The 17715-nt window shown below is 41.3% G+C and overlaps 1 pseudogene across 1 annotated transcript; it reads left to right on the top strand.

The window, feature by feature from the left end:
* The first annotated feature begins 5691 nt into the window (after positions 1-5691).
* LOC308251864 (ferritin light chain-like) lies at positions 5692-13508 on the top strand (annotated as a pseudogene). The gene is made up of 2 exons: positions 5692-5768; positions 12965-13508. The product of its transcript is annotated as a ferritin light chain-like (transcript).
* The last annotated feature ends 4207 nt before the right edge of the window (positions 13509-17715 follow it).

Here is a 17715-nt window from a genome sequence, read left to right on the forward strand (position 1 = left end):
GGTGCCAGACCGTCTGTGATCAATCCTAGGAAAGTGGATATCCTCTATTCATACCACTGGTGCTAAGATTTTTTCAATTTTTATAAGCAGGAGGACCTGCTAATAACAGTACAAAACTGTTTCTGCAGCCCGGCCAGTGTGGCTCAGTGGTTGAGTGATGACCTATGAACCAGGAGGTCATGGTTCGATTCCCAGTGAGGGCACATGCCCTAGTTGTGTGCTCATTCCCCAGTGTGGGGTGTTCAGGAGGCAGCAGATCAATGATTCTCTCTCATCATTGATGTTTCTATATCTCTCTCCCTCTTACTTCCTCTCTAAAATCAATAAAAATATATTTTTAAAAAATAACAAACAAAACCCAAAAAACAAATCACTGTTTCTTCATAGATACTTCTCCCAACAATCCTGGCTCTCACCATTTTGGCTTTTTCTTACCTCCCTTACCCAAGTTCTTATTTAGCTGGGTATACAGCTTTCTGGATCCAGAATTCTACAATTTCATCTGGAGGGGATTCACCTGTACAGCTGTGCTTGCGGCGACAGAGAAAGGTACTGTAGTTTGTAGGTTCCCTGGGACCATTGGCAAGATTTGGTGTAAGTTTTGTTTAAGCTCTTTAAAGCATCTCTGGCACAGGACCAAGAAATGGGCGCTTAAAAAAAAAACAAAAACGGGGGGCGGGGGGAAATCAATGGACCAATCAATATGATGAATATATGGCTCCATTAGCTACTTCCCGGTCTCTAGTATCTGGCTTTATACATTTTCTCACTTGCAAGTTTTTGACGGAATTAGGGGAAGTTGCCGCTGACTATTCTGAAGCTGCCTCATCTTATCTCAATGGCTAGTTTTGGACATTTCCACACTTGAGACATGAGTGACTTAAAGAGCCTCTTGGATCAAGAAGTCTGTTTTCCTTCCCTAGTCCTCCTGAGAGTGTAAGACTTCTCCAGAGAGAAAATTCAATTGCCTGCAACTTACTCATTACCTGGTGACTTCATTGCATGAATATGTTCCTTTGCTGAGCTGACTTGAACAGTGACCCTGAATTTTTTTCTCAAGTGCCTTGCTTAGCAACATATTGTGACTCTACTCTTGACTGAGGCATACAGTTCAAAACTAGGACTTTACAAAGGGAGGTTCAGAAAGTGAATACTTCTCAAGTGATTCTGGAAACTTGAGAGGGAATGATGAAGGGGCATGAGCTAGTTACAGTTGGTTGAGTTTCCATGTTGAAAAATAATGGCTTTACATAGAACACAAGCACTCTCCAAAGATACTTCTACAAAAACATACTTATCCTAGTCAAAGCCGTGCTGCAGAGAAAGGTTCCCTGGTGCAGGGTTACAGAAAGAAATTTCTAAACCCCAACCAAACTGAAAAGGGGGTTTTCAGAAATGTGCTCTTCTCTTAGAGTTTAGGTACATACAGTAAGTACTGAGTCAACATTTGTTTGTTTTTTTGCTAACCACTCAGTAAATTCTAACTGAGATCTTATACCGAGCTGTAGTCCTAACAGTGAATGTGGGACCTGTTTAGCAGTTTATGTTTCTATTGTACAGCGAATGACTTCCTACCTTAAGTGACTATGCCTTTATTAGAGGTTATTATGATGTAAAGGGATTTCGAGTCCTTAAGGGTTTTAAGGGGGGTAATAATGGAATCTTCTGGCCTCCAGGTATTTCCCTGGGCAATATGCAATAGAGCCCATACAGATCACCACATAAACCTAAGATATGAGACTCTCTCCTCTTAAGAATTCCTACAGGATGTAGACATGAGAGAGGACCTCTAGGGGCTTATGGCCTAGTCACCAAGTTAAACATAAAAAGGCAAGTGAAGAAAATAGAGTAACATGCAAGATTCAAATAGGTGTTTAGATAAGGGCACTGTGCATGTAATGAGAATGCGAAAGACAATGAAGAGTCATCAGAAAGTGGGACAAGATTATCTGGGACAGAGAGTTTGCTCACAGCAATAATAGGAGGTGCGATTGGATTGCTAGATTGGGGTAAAATGATGGGCAACATGTTCTGCCAATGAGAAGTTTGTGTTTTATTCTGTAGGCTACTGTACAGTGTTTACTTAGGTTTTAGGTTTCCCAGCTGTCCAGACAAAAATATAGTTATATTTTTTAATGGAAAAAGATGGATATGTGCCAATTAATCAGACAGGATAAAGTTTGTTTACTCTTATTTAAGGGCTAAGGGCTAACACTGTAGAAAACCTTTTCAATAGTGATTTTGCTCACATGGGCTTGGTCTTAATTGTCCTCCATGAAAGCCAAGGCCAGAGTCTTGACACGTTTTGACATGTGACTTAGGGAAGGCCTTTCTGAGAAGCCCACATTAATGAGCTTCAAACATGGAGCTTTCTGATGACTTAATTTGATAACAGGCTGGCACATCCCTCAACTTAACCTTTCCAAACAACAATTGCCTCACTACATGTTTCAGGTTTCTAGCAAGAATTGCGTAGTAGTAGATTCTAGGAAGCAATTTTGCAATTGCTGCCATAAAGAGCCTCGTAAAGGGTCAACCAGAAATTCCATGTCTAGAAATCTACCTTATCCATGTCAGAAACAATCCCAAACACACAAAGATGTTCATTTCAGTGATATCTATAACAGTGAAAAAATGGAACGCACAAATGTTCATTTGTAAACGCATCGGGTATGACACACGATAAAATATCATAAAGCCATTGACCTGGTAACAAATAACATAACTGCCATGAGGATTTTGCTATTAAGTGAATAAGCAAGATGCACATGAAACTTAAAATAGTCCTTGGCAATGAGTGGTTGTGCACTGGTTTTAAATATTGCTAGTAGTTGCTATATACAATGTTATCTAAATTATGGAAAATGTGCATAGAAAACACAATGCTAATTATGATGGCATTACTCCAGGAGTGATAATTGCCATGGCCTAACTGTTAAGAGCGATTGTTTTGATGTTTTATAATTTTTCTATCATAAGAGATTATATTTTAAGAATATGAAAAAAGCCTATATAGTTATAAAGAGAAATGTTTACCATTAAATATTAAGTTTGGTCTTCTTTCACTGACTTAAGGGCAATAATATATTTGGATATCAGACCTGGAAGAGGGGAAGTTGTCTAAAGTGAGAGGGATTGTTCTGGAGCACACAGGAAGACCTATGGCATCCTCAGATGGAGGACGGTAATGGGGGTGCCTCAAGAAGGCCCAAACTCTATGCCTAAAAACCCTGAATCTCCTTAAGAGGTCTTATAAAATTAAGTCAAGAAAAGCAATCTCGAGTGTGGTCAGGAGCCAGGCTACCTGGGTTCAAACCCTGGCTCCATTGCTTTCTGGCTGTATGAACTTGAGCAGGGACTTAGCCCTATGTTGCACCATTGTCTCATCCTTATGGAGGGACTGAGAAGATTAAAGCACGGACTGTAAAGTACCTCCAAAAGCACTTTGCTCTCAGTAATATCTCAATAAATGTGAGCCAGCATTCTCCGTATCTGAGGGTTGATTATAATTCATGTGTTGGATCCCACAGCTCCTGGTGCCCTTAGCTGCCTCTGGCCCCAGAGACTTTCTTTGTTTCAGTAAGGACACAAAGAAACTCCATGTAAAATGTCTTTCTAAATTCTTTCTAGAAGGAAAAAGACAGTTTCACAATTATTCACTCATAGGCACAAATGTCTTTCATAAAGTAAGGACATCTTGCTTATCCAGATGACTGGTTCAATAATAGGGGGATAACTCTAATGAATTAATTTGCTAATTATCCATCCCTGCTCCATAAAACAACTGGTCTTTAGTAAAGATGTGGGCGCATTATTCATAGTTGCCAAAGGAATGACAAAAGCCCTAGGGAAGACACCTAAAGGAAATGAAGGCCCAGAAAACAGTCAAGAATCTCAGCTCAGGGTTTGGCCTGAATATTAACAGTTACAAAATACAAGGAGAGGTGGGTGGAAAATACAAAGAGAGGCGGGGGGGGTGGAAGGGAGGGGCTGTACCCCTGTACCCCATGGGGAACATGGAAGAGTCTGTTGAGATCAAGTCCAGCTTGCTCCTAAGCACCTGAGCACTTTGAGTTTTTGAAGAAAACAGTATTAGCACCGCTCATTACTCACAGAAATAAAATAGAGCTGCAGGACCACAGACTTCCCAAATTTTCATCAGTTGCCATTATACTGAGATGCTTTCTTACAAATATGTCTGAGGGAGTTTGGAAATCAGCCCCCTCCCCATCCCCCTGCAATGGAGCCTTTTTGAGGAGCCAGCCATACATTAATTCTATTGAAATATATGCTTCACTTGTTAGTGAAACAAAACAGTTTGAATTCACGAAGGTCACACTAAACCAGGCCTTTGCTCTGAAGTTAAAGGCTCTAAATAGATCAAAACATCCTTTGTAATGCCCTTGAGTGATCCATTTATTGCACTTAACTTTCTCATTACTTAAATGCAAAAGACTAAAGTTGAAGAGGCCAGAACATACATTTGGAAATTTCAGAAAACATAATAGGCTGAGAGAGATAATGTAATACTTATCCATGAAGAGGAGAGCTTGAATATCTTGATTACAGCTTCCCTGCCCATCCCTCACACATTCAAATCCAATATATGTGCTTTTATTAATGCGTGAGTGCAGAGATATGCATAAATGAATATTGATAAGGCACGATACTGTATATTTATGAGGTTTTATATGTTTTCTCTTTATGTTTTATTTGTATTTATACCCACTGCTGCATACTGTATGTATGTGTTTATAAGTATAGCAGCTACGAGAAGAAATAAGATTTTAATCGATTTCATAATATTTTGCAACCACATATACACTAGCATCTATTTTGCTGATGTGTATTGGTATGGGGGAGGTAGGGTGGCACTTTCTATTGGTCTCAGTGAGGACTTGCAATAAATATCTTAGTGTTCGAGGGAGATTTTATAAACAACCTTGTGCTATAATGCAACTGTATCCTTGAAATTTTACATGCATAAAAGTCAGAAATTTGGAGTTGTCATAGTAACATTAATTCCGGCCCTTTCCAAGAGTACAGTATTTTGTCATATAGCATAAAATGTTAATGCTCGCGCCGCTGTGGCTCAGCAATGAGACGGAGCCACATTTGCCACGGAAATCATGAGTTCTGGAGGGCTTTGCTGTCGACATTTAAAATCAGAGACATAACATGTTGCACTAAAATTTCCTAATTAAAAAAAAATACAAGACAGAGTAACAAACTGGACAAAAGGGCAAAGAACAATGATTATTATTTTTGAAATGAAATGAACAAATGGGAGAGAGAAATGGGAAGATGTTAAAACATTTGTTGGGAGTTGGGAGGAACGTAGTGACTCAGGCGTGTTTACGCAAATACAGTGCACTTTTGAACAAAGGCCCCAGCAGGGAGGTTGGTGCATTTTGCCATGACTGGACGGGTCTCCGTTCAGATAGGCAACCTCTGGATAAAGGGCAGCAGCAAACAAACAAGGCCAAAGGTCGCATCTTTGTTCCTAGGGATTTGCAAGAAGGAAATAAATGATCATTTTTCAGGGGCAGGCGAAACAAACACCTGGCCGAAGACAGGATCTGACTGGGGTGGTTTGGGGAGGTCTTTTCTGGTTCTATGATTCTATATTCTTTAATAAACATAAATATTCCTCAATGTGCACATGAAGCCTGACGATGTGAGCTGGACGCAATGCTGATGTTAAATTGCACAGATGAAGGTAAAGAAAAAGGTTTCTTTTTGGCCTCTAAGCGAGAAGCCCAGAAATAGTAGGAGTGGGGATGGGTTAGGCTGGGAGAGAAGAAAGTGAGTTTCTCTGTTTCTCTTCTATCTCACGATGGTGGCAGCACTTCTGATGAAGACCCTTTGGCGCTAGAACTCAAAGGAGGTGTTACCTGAAACCAGAGTTACCCTAAGCACATGTGGTCTTTCACAAGCACAGGGGCTCATAGTGGTTCTTTCCTAGTTTTACTGAGAAAGAATTGACATATCCTATATAATAAAGAGGTAATATGCAAATTGACCATCACTCCAACACACAAGATGGCCACCCCTATGTGGACACAAGATGGCCACCACAAGATGGCCAGCAGGAGAGGGCAGTTGTGGGCAATCAGGCCTGAAAGGGAGGACAGTTGGGAGTGACCAGGCCTGCAAGGGAGGACAGTTGGGAGTGACCAGGCCTGCAAGGGAGGGCAGTTGGGGGCGATCAGGCTGGCAGGGGAGGGCAGTTAGGGGTGACCAGGCCAGCAGAGGAGGGCAATTGGGGGCGACCAGGCCTCCAGGGGAGGGCTGTTGGGGGGGGGGCAGGCCTGCAGGGGAGGGCAGTTGGGGGCAACCAGGCCTGCAGGGGAGGGCAGTTGGGGGTGACCAGGCCAGCAGGTGAGGGCAGTTGTGGGTGATCAGGCTGGCAGGGGAGCAGTTAGGTGTCAATCAGGCTGGCAGGCAGAAGCGGTTAGGGGCGATAAGGCAGGCAAGCAGTTGGAGAGGGTGCAGGCTGGGCTGAGGGACACACACACCTCCCGTGCATGAATTTTGTGCACTGGGCCTCTAGTATCACTATATAAGTTTAAGGGGTACAGAATGACAGTTTGATTACATTTATTGTAAAATGATTACCACAATAGGTTAAGCTAGCATCTATCGTCTTACATAGATATAATGAAAAGAAGAGAAGACAAAAAGGCAAAACGTTTTTTCATTGTGAAGAGAATGCTTAGGACTTACTCTCTTAACAACTTTCCCATAAACCAAATAGCAGTGTTAACTATGGCCATCAGGTCGTACATTCCCTCTCTAGTGTTTGCTTATCTTATAACTGGTAATTTGTACCTTTTGACCACCTTCCTTTAATTCTTTCTCTCCCCACCCTCCACCTCTGGAAACCAAAAGCCTAATCTCATTTTCAATGAGCTTGTTCCTTTCTTTCTTTTTTTTATTTTTTACTTTACATATAAGTGAGATCATACTGTATTTGTATTTCTCTGCCTGACTTATTTCACTTACAATAAGGCCTTCAAGGTCCATCCATGCTGTTGCCAATGATAGGACTTCCTTGTCTTTTAAAGGCTGAATAATTTTACATTTTCTCTCTTTCTGTACACACACATACACACACACACACACACACACACACACACACACCCCACATCTTCTTTATCTGTTCATCTACACTCACAGTGGTTTTGATTCCTACACTGGTCTCATCTCTTTCATTGGGGTCAGTGACGACAGTATAATACTATGTTTCCATTAATCCTGAAACCCAAGTCACCCTACCCCTCTTCTCATCTGCTCTCTACCTTCTAATATTACTACCCTATACATTGTTGTTGTTTTTTTATTCTAGTTCCTGTTTGCACGAAAATGTTTAACCAGAATTTTCTGAGAATCTGATAATACTGCTTAGAATCTATCCACATAACGGTTTTCTCCTTCAATAGAAAACAAGCCTTATGTTTTTGAAGAAACCCTTTACTCTCATATATACTCCATTCTCTTGCATCTGGAAAGCCTGGCTATTAGAATTGGTAAGTGTGTGCTAACGAGTGGTTGTCCCTCAACCCCCTCAGAAGAAAGCTGTTATGGTATTGATGGTGCACCTCATAATGAAGGTATCCTAAAAATACAGTCATGTCCATGACCTTCTCAGACTAGTCTTCCCAGTAACTTTGAGTTAGGCCACACAAGATTTTGAAAAGAATGTCCTTTTAAATTTATTTTCTTTCTCAAGCAGCCCGGGGCATGACCATGTCTGTTGTTGTTATTTTAATTTTAGTTACCAGTGCATTCCTAAAGCATTGCAATTTGATTCTGCCCGCATCATACTTTGGTAGGTATCAAAGGTCATCTGTAGTCACCTAGTACCCGCAGTCCATGGAAAAGTCTTCGTCATGCATTGCCCCATGCTTGTTGTATCTTTACTGAAACTATTTACCACTCTTCCCTCTGAAAACATTTCTCCTTATCTTTCCTTAAGGCTATCATTTGGGAGTTGTTCTATCCACCTTCTTTCACGCTTCCCTTACGGATCTTCTGCCTCCTCCCACCCTTAAACGCTACCTCTTTCTGGGGTTCTATTACCTACTGGGTTATTTCAGCCATTCCTTCAGCTACGATTATTATCTATATCCTCACTGTCCATTATTCAACCACTATTCATATATTAAATTTTAATTAAATTAATTTAAAATTCAGTACTTATGCTAGCCACATTTCAAATATTCACTGGCCACATGGGCTAGTGGTTACTATAGGAGAATGCACAGATATAGAACAATGCCTTCATTGCAGAATGTTCTGTTGAACTGCATTGCTCTACATGCTACTGATTCCAATTGCACCTGAAATCCAAACTTCCGGCACAAAGAGAAGTAAGGTGGGAACGAAGTTCAGTATTCAGTTATTTAGGTGATTTGGCTAACAAGAGACATTGACCTTTTTTTTTTTTTTCACAATTAAAATTTATTTTGCATATTTGCAATTACTTGTACATATTAAAAATTATCTCTTAAAATTAGAAATCAAAAGATAAATGTTAATGAATGAATATCAAAGTTTTATATAAAATTATTTAAATAATGCTATTTTGTTTAATTTCTTTTTTCTTTTTTTATTGTTTGAAGTATTACAAATAGTAGTACATATGTCTCCTTTTTTTTCCCCATTTACCTCCCCGCCCGGCCTTCCCTACCCCCCAGTACATGCCTTTACCTGCCCCACCCCCCCCCCAGTGTCTTGTAGCCATTGGAATATTCAAGAAAATTTAATTGTTCTGGACAAAAAGCTGTTCCTAAAGTGGCAACTAAAATTTCTATTGGTAGTTCATCTCATGGTAAAATTCCTGAACATGCAATGAACCTAAAGCAGTCATATTTTTGTGCAAAAAATTAAAATTTAAAGTTATCAAGACTGCATTATAAGATTTACAAAAGCCTCCATTAATCAAAAAAGGGGGGATAGTAGGGTAATATCATGTAAGGAAAAATATCCTATAAGTAAATTACATCTAGAAAATTTTTACTTTACAAAATTAATTTTCATTTGTAATGCTAACAGCAAGACACCCATGAAAAACACACATGGTGTCTAAATAAAACAAAGGAAAATTGTTTGGGCAAAAATAAAAAGGATCCCAAATCAATTATATAGAAAAGATTCCTTTATTAACTTTTGGTCGAGAATATGTTTGTATATTTTCAGAAAACAACTCCAAGTCCATGTAGATTCCTGCAACAGAGAGGAATTGACAGGTCTGCTCCAACCACAAAGACAAGAGGAGAAACAGTCCAGAGATGGAAGACGCTGACGACGCCTTGCCACGCTAGCAGTCAGCAGCTGTGTGATGCAGCAAGTTGCCTAGGACCAAACCAGAGAGGGTCGGACCTGCATTGCCACCATGTGCCCACCATCCAGATATCATTGCTGACATGTACACAGAAGGAACTGTTTGACATTGAAACGGGGACTCAGAACTGTTGGACATTGAAACTGGGACTCAAACATTTTTTGTTATTATATGTTTATTTCTAGTCTACAGAGGCAAGATTTTTTAAAGGAAAGAAATGGGGAAAAATAGATACAGAGGCAAAGAAGCATTGAACAGACTGTCAAACTACAGCGGGAAGGCAGGGGAGGTTGGGGGGTTGCTGTAAGAGATCAACCAAAGGACTTGCACGCATGCATATAAGCATAACCAATGGATACAAGACATTGACCTTTTGAGTTTGGAAGTACTTGATAGCAGGGGCCCTTAAATTGTTCTCTGCCTAGACATGTACGGTGAACGACGACCATTTGAGGCCCAATTTTTGACAGCATCCAGAACAGGGGTGGGCAAACTTTTTGACTCGAGGGCCACAATGGGTTCTTAAACTGGACCGGAGGGCCGGAACAAAAGCATGGATGGAGTGTTTGTGTGAACTAATATAAATTCAAAGTAAACATCATTACATAAAAGGGTATGGTCTTTTTTTTTTTTAAATTTCAATAGTTTTATTCATTTCAAACATTTTAACAAGAAGAATGTAAACACTAATTATTATAATTTCAAACTTCAAAAAATGGAGGAATCATAGCACAATAACATACCTTATATTGAAGATGGCAAAGGCAAAATAAAATTGCCTAACAAAGGAAAGGTATAAAAGCCTTTCAAATTAAACTTAAATATAATAAGATAATTTAAAACTAAAACAAATAGAAAAGAACAAAATGTGTAAACAGTAAATTAAACATTTTCTTTAGTGCAACTTCCAAATTATGCCCGGGACATAGATGTAGATGGCAATGTAGACTGGGTTGAAAGGTTTTTGGTCTTTAAAACATCAACTTCAGTGGGAACAGTGTTGTTGGTCTCCTTTTTAGCTAATGCTCTGATACTGTGCTCTCCAGGGGCATGTCTCACTACATCACCAGGATAACGTGTCTATGCATTCCCAGGGTGATGTCAGGGGACGTGTCCGCGGGCATTACAAGGAGCCTCTAGAAGATTGAGAGGTTGTTCCTTCTACTGATTTATATCCGCCCACTCAGAAGAAGGAGCTGCGGCCGTGTTTCCCGACGTTGCCATGTTAACACTGCTGCTGGTGAAGGAGCGGAGGGGAGAGCAAGAGAACCCTCTGCTCTTTCGGCTCCGCGGGCCGGATAGAACAGCCGATCGGGCCGGATCCGGCCCATGGGCAGTAGTTTGTCCACGGCTGACTAGAATATCCTGCTGGGAGAAAACCCTCTACATTGATTTGAAATCATTGCAACTCTTAGCGGTCTGATAACAATGGCCTGCGGCTCAGAGAAGAGAGGCCGTCCATGGGAAACAGATTTCAGAATCAGGGGAACATCTTTGTGTGTTTGCACCTGCTGCCTCGACATGCCCTGAAATCTCCCTAAAACTCAACCTGCCATCCCCCTCGTCTCTGTTTATGATTCACCTCTTCTAGGTCCCCCAGATCGTACCTGCAGAGTCAGCCTTAGTGTCTTACCTTTCCTCCTGCACCACATCCGTTCTCCCTCCAGGTCTTACTGGCTTCATCATTGTCCCTCGAGTCCCCTCTCCCATTCTCAGTCCCTTGGCCACTTTGCAAGGTCAAGCCTTTATGTTAACTCAGCTGGACGACTGTAATAGCTCCATCCTTTTCCTCACCACGCCTCCCACTTCCACTACCTGAACAACAGCTGCAATTATTTTCTCCTTATTTAAAATATTTCCCCGAGTTCCCAGGAGCTACGCAAACTCCTTAGCCTGGCATTTCTCAATGCCAACACCAAACTCCTTACTCTGGCATTCTAGTGACCTCAAATTACTTTTCCTCTCCCATTCATTGCCTTTCCTATCCCACTTCCATCTCTCAAACATTGCCCTTCTTCATGGTGCATTACTAAAAGTCATTTTTCCCATGAAGCTTTTTCCTGAGTTTTTACTTTTCATACTCCAATGGGTTGTGGTCTCTGTCCCTTAAGCTATGTCTATGTCAGGGGTCAGTAAACTACGGCTCTCAGGCCAAACCTAGCTCTCCTCTTGTTTTTGAACTGCTTGTGAGCCAAGGATATTTTATACATTTTTAAATTTTAAAAAAGCAATAAAAAAGAAGACTATTTTGCAATATGTGAAAATTATATGAAATTTAAATTCCAATGTCCATAAATAAAGTCCTATTGAAAAGCAGCCATGCCCATTGATTTACATATTGATTATGGGTACTTTTAGCTACATTGACAGAGTTTAGTGGCGGCAACAATGACTGTATGGCTTACAAAACCTAATTTATTTACTACTGGTCCCTTCAGGAAAAAAGTTGATAACCCTTGATCTATACCCATCTTTACATCTGTCTCTCTCTATAGTTTTTAACATACCCATATATCTTTAAATTTTTGTCATTGTCGTTTGGCTATGTTTACCTAATAGTTGTTTGTTTACTTGTCTTTCCAACCCCCTGACACAATGTAAGCGCCTTGAGAGCATCTGTATTGAATTTTTGTTCACCTTTGTATCCCTTGCTAGCACTGAGCACAAGACATTGTGCATACAAAGTGCTCACTAAATATTTTTTATTGAAGGGATACAATTTGGTTTGGTATGCAAAATCACTTCAGGCTTAACTTTGGTGTGAATTACAGCACATTATGATAGAGACCCTTATACTCAAATGCACATAATACACAAGTATATGTATATTTATACCCAAACAAATGTAAATATCTGCATGATATTTAAAACCAGAAGCTTGGCCCTAGCCAGTTTGGCTCAGTGGATAGAATATTGGCCTGTAGACTGAAGGGTCCTGGGTTTGATTCTGGTCAAGGGCACATACCTTGGTTGCAGGCTTGATCCCTGGCTCTGGTCAAGGAGCCTGTGTGGAAGGCAACCAATCAATGTGTCTCTCTCACATGGATATTTTCTCTGTTTCTCCCTCTCCCATCCACTCTCTCTAAAAATCTATGGAAAAATATCCTCCAGTTAAAAAACAAACAAAAACCCCACAGAAGCTTGAAATTTCTATAGAGTTAAAATTGACATAATAGCATGGAAATAGATTGAGATGTTTGTCACATATGGACACATATTCCAAATATTTTATATTTGAACTGTTTACTCATGCTCTCAATTGAATTGTACTATTTTCCTTACCTGACAAATGCTCAATCCTACTGTAAGTGGTGGAAATAATTACTCATTTGGGCTCTCATATTTTCAGCATATTCAATATTATCAAAGACTATGCTTTTGACTATCAGTTAACACATTTGTTAGAAGAAGCAATAAACAGGCAGTGCACTCGGAGGTCCCGGATCTGTCTCTTGCTTCAACAGTGTTTGGACGTAATAGACCCAGGGACGCCCCTTCTTCCAGCCTCTGACCACTGTCCTGTGTCTTATCCAGTCACCACCTTCAGAACCATCTCTGGGACCAGCCAACACACTGGTTTTTTTCTACCTTAACTCATTATTGCTGAACAACCACGAGTTCCCAAATTCGTCAGAATTATTCCACCGAGGTGGAGGCTGCGGTCAATCGCATGGCCAGCCTGCATCGGCAGGCTCCCACACCTACCTCTCATGGGCTTCCATTTCGACAGGGACGATGTGGCTCTGGACCGTGTGAGCTGCTTCTTCCACGAGTTGGCAGAGAAGAAGCGCGAGGGCACTGAGCATCTCTTAAAGATGCAAAACCAGCGCGGTGGCCGCATTCTCTTCCAGGACGCACTGAAGCCTCCCAGGATGAGTGGGCAAAACTCAGGACGCCATGGAAGCTGCCCTGGCCTTGGAGAGGAACCTGAGCCAGGCCCTTTGGAGCTGCAGGCCCTGGGTTCTGCCTGCGCAGGCCCTCATCTCTGTGACCTCCTGGAGAACCACTTCCGGGGTGAGCAGGTGAAACTGATGAAGAAGATGGGTGACCACCTGACTCACCTCCACAGGCTGTCTGGCCCCAGGCTGGGCTGGGCGAGTATCTCTTCCAAAGGCTCACCCTCAAGCACAACCAGGAGCCTTTGGAGCCCAGAGGCCTTTGAGAGGCCCCCCTGTATCTCCTTGGTGTTTCTGGCTTTTACCTGAGCCTCTTCCCGAAACTACTAGCCATTCTTTTAACCACCCTGAGCCCTCTCCCATGCATTGGACCAAATGAAACAATAAAGCTTTTTTTTTAGAAGAAGAAGAATATGAAGAAGAAGATGAAGAAGAAGAAGGAGAAGAAGAAGAAGAAGAAGAAGAAGAAGAAGAAGAAGAAGAAGAAGAAGAAGAAGAAGAAGAAGAAGAAGAAGAAATAAACAGCAGCAGCAGAAGAAATAAATGAACAGCAAAAGTGTGCTGGTTGAAGGATGGCTTACCACAGGACACTTTTTTACAGTCCAGAGAAGTGTCAACTTTCTACCTCTTATAGAGCATGTGCTTTGATTTTCGCCACACTGGCAAAAATTTAGCTAAGTAATTTCTTTGGGGCACTTTTGGCCAAATTGTAAGTATTTTTTGAGAAGCCTGGCAGGAGTTAGAGCATCAGTACATAGAACAAAGCCATCCTGGTTGACACCCTGAAAACTTGGACCTGCATCCTTGACCGCAGGAGAATTCTGGAAAGCCTTATAAAAGTGGAGAAAGAAAGATGCAAAAGGAGGGAAGGAGTTATAGTCAGAATTCTCTAATTTGTGGGTACCTTGTTAAGGACTGGAGAAGTTTGTCTTGTTAAATATAGAGTGTTTTGGACAGTGTTGGACTTGAAACATTTTAGTTGGGAAATAGCCTAAGTTGCCTGTGGCTTTTGCTCTCAGCTTTTATTTCCTGCAGAGGCCACATGATGAACCATCAGTCACATGCAGACATTAGCCAGATTTTGACCCCCACTCATAACAAGGCCAGACTTTGTTGTTGGACATCACCCTCCACTTCTATCAGTCTGTAGGGTGCAGATAGCATCGGCTGTGGATGGTACACACTTCCCCAGCTTGGTGGGAATTCCACCCTCTTTCATCTACCTCTACTCCCAAGAATGTGTTGAAACCCAAGGAAGTAGAAGAGACATTATTAAAAGGATAAGTTTGAATTCACAAAGCATTTTCTAATTTTAATTTAGTATTACCTGCAATAAAAATATTGACATTTCATAACTGATCTCACATCTATATCTGCCTATACAATGTAGTTGAGATTTGCTGATCTATAAAATCAATTTAATCTTATATCTAAATTATCAATAGCTTTAAAAATATTTTGATTATACAAATAATACTTTATTATCCCAGAGAAAATGAAAAAATAAATGAAAAGCACTTGCACATAATTCTAGTAGCCAAAGAAAATCAGGGTTAAAATAATGAGAATAAGTATGTGTATAAATTTGAGCAAAAATTGGATTACATTATGCATATGGCTTTGTATCTTTTTATTTAATACTATAACTTAAACACATTTCCATGGAATGTGTTTTGTAATTTAATTTAATACACATTTAAATCCCAATTTTGCCTAACTGCAAGTGTTCCGATATGTGGATATACCACAGGTTGTTTAGCTAATTTCTTCTTATTGCACATAACAGTTATTGTCCATTCTGCTACCAACAAAGCTATGATGAATCGTTGCACATCTTTTTCACACTTATCCAGACTATTTCCTTAGGATAAATTCCTGGGAATGAATCTACTAATTGAAATAGTAGGTGAAATCCCCAGGCACTTGATATTATTGCCATATTGTCTTCCAGAAAATTTGTATCTATTTATATATCCAACAGCACTGAGAGCCCTAACCCCTTCCTCCGCCCCTGCCCAGATATTATCATTGTAATTTTTTTCCAGTTTGAAAAAGAAAGGGATACCATTTCACTGTTACTGTCTTTTACATTTCTAATACTATTCATGACATTAATTTGTGTGTGTGTGTGTGTGTGTGTGTAGTTACGATTTTGGGGGGGATAGTTGTTAAAAGTAAATGTATGTAGGCTATGAAATTAGAATGTACATTTCTGGTTGTAGTACCTACTAATTCTGTGACCTTTGGCAAGTTACTCACACACTCTATATTTCAGCTTTTTCCTTTATAAAGTGGGGAAACCAATAGTGCCTTCTGCACCAGCATGCTGTGAGAAACAAATGAGGTGTTTTATATAAAATACCTTAGCATAGTTCATGGAAAATCTTAAGCAATGGTGAAATGTTAGAGGTGGCTAGAGAGGAGATTTTCTAAGCAATCATAGCATCTACTTGCATCTTCCTAGGATATGTTGGTATGGCAAGGAGTCCAGGGCTGCGTTTAAGGACTGTTTTGGCTTAGTTTGATCATGAATCCAGAGATGTTTAAGAAGTTCAAGCGTGAGTACAACAACAAACTGGCCTCAGAACCACGCCAGAGTCCCAGCAGAACCTCGGAATGAGGGAGTCCCAGGGCCCTTTCCTATTGTACGTCAGAGATTAGATAGGAATTTCCTTAGAACCTGTGTATGGCTTGCTTCCATGGGTTCTGCTACACTTGCCCATACCTGAATTGTACCCTACTGTTTAGGAAAGGATCCCTGGCCAAGGGAGAAATTGCACTGGAAGGAGACAATAACACTGCTAAAGCCAGAATTCCATTGGACGGTAGGAATCTGTGGGCTCGGGGGCAAAGAGACTGCATGAAGCCTTAGCCTTGCCCACCGAAGGGCCCATGTGGCCATGGATATTTTAAAGACATTTCTTAATCCTGTGAGAACTTTTCATCCATCTGTGTGATTTTTTAACTTAAGTGACCAGCTGCTTTAAAATAGACCAAGCATATGACACGGGCATTTAGTACATCTTGAGGAGCAGAAGTGAACTTATTCACTTAAACCTGCATGGCTGTCATTCCTGCACTGTTTACCCCTAGATTATCTCTCCCCAAAGCATCTGATGTTAGTAGGAAAGATTCCTTCCACTCCCTCTTAACCCAAATAAACAGCACCTTTTCATCCCTGAGCTGGTTTCGTCTTCCGGCTGCTTGTGGCGGCCTTTATTCTGCCATTTACATCTGGCTTGGTTGTCACTAGGCCGGCAGGAGAATAAAAGAGCAAGAAGTTTCAAAGCAAATGCACCATGTCTCACAATGCAGGTGAGAGAGGACATCAAGAGGTTTGAATGTAGCTTTTGCTCCATTTTCTGTCTCTCCCCCCCTTCCCGCCCCTGCAACGTCCCCAAATGCAATCAATAAGCCAGCCAGCCTACTTAAGTAATGAGTCATTTTGGAGATTCAGGAACACTTCATATTGGATCAGGTTATTTAGCACAGGTGCTTTAATAATTGTAATATATTGAAAACCTCACACTGCTGGGCGGCCCTCAGACTCACAGTGGTTGCCTCCTGCTTGGGCCCACTTCTGCCCTTGAAGACAAGGGGAGCTGTGAGCCTGCAGTGATTTCAAAGCGGTGCCTCAGACTGAAATCAGAGAGTGTCTGAGTGCTGGCAGCCGCTACACGTTTGTCTGGGTTGAGCTTGAAGCCTGTGCTTTCTGGAGGCAGTTCTTTGTTTCTGCATTTACAATTAGCACGCTGAAAAGAGGGATGGAAGGGAGGACTATGCACGGTGTGGGAATCCGAGACACCCCCCGCATGCTACTCATTGCATTTTTCCCAAGGAATCTCAGGAACACATAAAGCACAGGTGGCAATGTGACGGAGGGGAGGGTGAGTGTAAGGGGGGTGATAATTGATGGGGGCCCGGAGTCCAGACCGCAGCTGTCCCCAGGTGCACCCAACTGCATCTGTTCTTCTGCGAGGTACCACGCAGTTGCAGGTTTTGGATTATTTAAGCAGAGGAAAACGCACCAGGGAAGTTAACGAGGCTCTTGGAGGAAGAAGGTGAGGAGGTGCGATTGCCACGTCGGAGGAAAGAAGCTATCAGGAAGGGAATAAATTGGATCAGGGGGGTTGGCACCCGGTATCAGAGACGCCTCCCTTCTTATCACCTGTGAACTCTGTGGTTCTGAGAAAGGTGTACAGGTGGAGGTGGAGAACGTTGGCTCCACACTGCTCCGCCCTTTCGAGCAAGTGTTGTATTGTATCGTGCAGGAATTTGTGTGAAACTGAAGGGGAATGATAAAACTAAGATGAGGTTGGACTCCTTCTGTCTCTTTTCTCTTTCATCTTTCTTGGAAGGAAAGAGAACTATCAGCAGCTACCAGGAATGTTATTCCAAGCCAGGGTTCCCCCCAACTCTCCCTGATACAATGACGTTGGTAGAGGAAATAAATTCATTTACTGGATGTGATAC

This window comes from Plecotus auritus (genome assembly GCF_963455305.1).
Source record: "Plecotus auritus genome assembly, chromosome: 6".
Classification (NCBI taxonomy): Eukaryota; Metazoa; Chordata; class Mammalia; order Chiroptera; family Vespertilionidae; genus Plecotus; species Plecotus auritus.